The sequence below is a fragment of the Heterodontus francisci genome, unplaced genomic scaffold (genome assembly GCF_036365525.1).
Source record: "Heterodontus francisci isolate sHetFra1 unplaced genomic scaffold, sHetFra1.hap1 HAP1_SCAFFOLD_75, whole genome shotgun sequence".
In the NCBI taxonomy this organism is placed as follows: domain Eukaryota; kingdom Metazoa; phylum Chordata; class Chondrichthyes; order Heterodontiformes; family Heterodontidae; genus Heterodontus; species Heterodontus francisci.
Genome location: NW_027141820.1, coordinates 1,863,751 through 1,867,874, shown reverse-complemented (window position 1 = coordinate 1,867,874; position 4,124 = coordinate 1,863,751). Strand labels below are relative to the sequence as shown.

The window sequence follows — 4,124 nt, the reverse complement described above, 5'->3', positions numbered from 1 at the left end:
TGCTTTAACATCTCACACTGAAGAATGCCTGCAGAGTCTCATCGACAGGTTTGCGTCTGCCTGCAATGAATTTGGCCTAACCATCAGCCTCAAGAAAACGAACATCATGGGGCAGGATGTCAGAAATGCTCCATCCATCAATATTGGCGACCACGCTCTGGAAGTGGTTCAAGAGTTCACCTACCTAGGCTCAACTATCACCAGTAACCTGTCTCTAGATGCAGAAATCAACAAGCGCATGGGTAAGGCTTCCACTGCTATGTCCAGACTGGCCAAGAGAGTGTGGGAAAATGGCGCACTGACACGGAACACAAAAGTCCGAGTGTATCAGGCCTGTGTCCTCAGTACCTTGCTCTACGGCAGCGAGGCCTGGACAACGTATGCCAGCCAAGAGCGACGTCTCAATTCATTCCATCTTCGCTGCCTTCGGAGAATAGTTGGCATCAGGTGGCAGGACTATATCTCCAACACAGAAGTCCTTGAAGCGGCCAACATCCCCAGCTTATACACACTACTGAGTCAGCGGCGCTTGAGATGGCTTGGCCATGTGAGCCGCATGGAAGATGGCAGGATCCCCAAAGACACATTGTACAGTGAGCTCGCCACTGGTATCAGACCCACCGGCCGTCCATGTCTCCGTTATAAAGACGTCTGCAAACGCGACATGAAATCGTGTGACATTGATCACAAGTCGTGGGAGTCAGTTGCCAGCATTCGCCAGAGCTGGCGGGCAGCCATAAAGACAGGGCTAAATTGTGGCGAGTCGAAGAGACTTAGTAGTTGGCAGGAAAAAAGACAGAGGCGCAAGGGGAGAGCCAACTGTGCAACAGCCCCAACAAACAAATTTCTCTGCAGCACCTGTGGAAGAGCCTGTCACTCCAGAATTGGCCTTTATAGCCACTCCAGGCGCTGCTTCACAAACCACTGACCACCTCCAGGCGCGTATCCATTGTCTCTCGAGATAAGGAGGCCCAAAAGAAATGCTCAGTTTAGGTTCTGCCAGGGTCTCTCAGCTACAGGAAATAATTTGGCAGATAGAGTAGAATGTGGGAAAATGTGAGGTTATCCACTTTGGTAGGAAGAATAGAACAGGAAAATATTATTTAAATTGTGAGAGATTACAGAATGCTGCGGTGTAGAAGGATCTGGGTGTCCTCGTACATGAATCACAAAAAGTTACTATGCAGGTACAGCAAATAATTAGGAAGGCAAATGGAATATTACCCTTTATTGCAAGGGGAATGGAGTATAAAAGTAGAGAAGTCTTGCTGCAAATGCACATGGTGCTGGTGAAACCACACCTAGAGTACTGTGGACAGTTTTGGTCTCCTTATTTAAGGTGGGATATACTTGCATTGGAGGCAGTTCAGAGAAGGTTCATTGGATTTATTCCTGTGATGAAGGTGTTGTCTTATGAGGAAACTTGAGCAGGTTGGACCGATACTCATTGGAGTTGAGAAAAATGAAAGGTGAACGTATTGAGACATATAAGATTCTGAGGGGGCTTGACAGGGTAGATGCTGAGAGGATGTTTCCTCTCATGGTGGAATCTAGAACTAGGAGACACAGTTTCAGATTTAGGGGTTTTTCATTTAAGAAATAATTTCTTCTCTCAGAGGGTCATTAATCTTTGGAATTCTTTACCGCAGAGAGCAGTGGAGGTTGGGTCATTGAATGTCTTCAAGATTTTTATCTACAAGAGAGCCAAGGGTTATGTGGGCAGGCAAGAAAGTGGGGTTGAGGTCATGATCAGGTCAGCCATGATCCTATTGAATGGCGGAGCAAGCTCGAGGGACCAAATGGCCTACTCCTGCTACTAGTTCTTCTGATCTTCTGTTCGTATGATCTCATTGCAGCTTGGTCCAAACAGAGATGAAAGAGTGGAATTCCAGAGGAGAGGTGAGAGTGATTGCCCTTGAGTGAGTGTGGCATCAAGGATCCCAAGTAAAATTGAAGTCAATGGGAATCAGGGGGTAAACTTTCCACTTGTTGAAGTCATACCTCGCACAAAGCAAGATGTTGTGGTTAGTGGAGGCCAATCATCTCAGCCCAGGACATTGCCTCAGGAGTTTCTCAGGGTGGTGTCCTAGACCCAAACATCCCAGCTGTTTCATTGACGACTTTCTCTTCAACATAAGTCAGAAGTGGGAATGTTAGATGATGACTCACAACTCTTCAGATACTGAAGCAGTCTGTGCCTGCAAGCAGCAAGACCTGAGCAACATTCAGGCTTGAGCTGATAAGTGACAAGCAACCTTCTGGCCACACAAGTGCCAAGCAGTGAACATCTCCAATGAGAGAGAAAAAAAATCTACCTTTGGATATTCAGAAGCATTATCATTGTTAAATCCCCCACCATCAACATCTTGACCAGAAACGTAACAGGACCAGTCACATCTATGCTGTGGCTATAAGCGCAGGTCAGAGATTACGAATTCTGCAGCAAGTATCTCACCTCCTGACACCCCAAATCCTGTCCACCATCTACAAGGCACAAGTCAGGAGTGTGATGGAATACATCCCACTCAACAACACTCAAGAAGCTCAACACCATCCAGGACAAAGCAGCGCACTTGATTGGCACCTAACCCACCACCTTAAACATTCAATCCCTCCACAGCCAGTAAACAGTGGCTGCAGTGTGTACCATCTCCATATACACTGCAGCAGCTCGCCAAATATCCTTCAACAGCACCTTCCAAACTCGTGACCACTACCAACTCGAAGGACAAGGGCAGCAGATGCATGGGAACTCACTACCTGCAGGTTCCCCTCCAAGTCACTCACCATCCTGACTTGGAACGATATCGCCATTTCTTCACTGTTGTTGGGTCACAATCCTGGAACTCCCTCCCCAATAGCACTGTGGGTGTTCATGCACCATATGGACTGCATCAGTTCAAGAAGGCAGCTCTCCACCACCTTCTCAACGGCAATAGGAATGGGTAATAAATGCTAGCCTTATCAGCGATACTCACACCCAAGAATGAATAAAAACCAAATCACTCTTCACAGATTCCCCACAATCTGGGCTTGGACATTTACTTCAGGAGCACAGAGCTTTATATCACTGCAACATGAGTTCCAATCTTCATATTCTGTTCACTTTTCACATTATTTTCTACCAGTCCACTAGCTTTTATTAATTCAGTATTCGGGTCTCTGCTCCTCCGCCGTTTCTAACATCTCACCTCTAACAAAAAAACACTCTGATCTATCGTAGGTAGTGGATGACCCCTCATTTTAAACTCCATCTGCCAAAGCATTGCTCACTCACTTAATCTATCAAGAAGATTTGAAAATACATTTCTTGCCAAAGGATCATTTTCTGCATCTGCTCCCTCGCCATTTGCTTTTCCCATTTGTCTTTCACTTGGTGCAAATCCAGAGAAAGTAAAGATGGAAGGAAGGATGGGAGGAAAAATCCTGCTCCGTTTCGTGATCCCGATTTGATCTTCATTCCAGTGCAGTTTGGGTGAAGAATTCCAATTGTCTGTCTCAATTTTAATAAAGTATAACCAATTCTGGAATCACTGTCTGGACATGGACAAGAACAGGTTTCGAGGCTGACTTTACACATAAACTCCCCCAACATAAACTAAACAGTTCATAAACTAGCGACAAGAATGGGATTCGAACCCACGTGTGCAGAGCACAATTGATTAGCAGTCCATCTCCTTAACCTCTCGGCCACCTTGCCCGTTGCATCGGAAGCGTTGTCACCTTCAGCACAGTTTCTGGCTGTGGGTATCTTCTGTCAGGAAATGAAGTTGGGAATGGAGCGGTGTGAAACATTTCCAGACCATGTCCAACACGTTTCTACTCAGTGTGAAAACCCACCACGGAAAGACTGGAACATACAATCATTTCATCACATCATGATTAACATCACTCAGACACCTGAACCATTAGGTCACTGACGAAGTCACGATGACCGAATTTCTCATGAAATGACAACTGAACTAACTGACTGGAAGAATTGCTTTAACTCCACATGATCAGAGAGACACAGCCTCAGGCCGACTTGTCGGGTGGGGTAAACAGATATCACTGCTTCTGATCTTCACCAGAACAGAGAGTGAGATGTAACATTGATCATCAAACAGACTGTGAGAGAATACAAC

At 45.9% G+C, this 4,124-nt stretch overlaps 1 non-coding gene across 1 annotated transcript; it reads right to left on the bottom strand.

The window, feature by feature from the left end:
• Nucleotides 1-3,618: 3,618 nt before the first annotated feature.
• On the bottom strand, nucleotides 3,619-3,700 carry trnas-gcu (transfer RNA serine (anticodon GCU)). Its single transcript has one exon. It is a non-coding gene; the product is annotated as a tRNA-Ser (tRNA).
• Nucleotides 3,701-4,124: the final 424 nt, after the last annotated feature.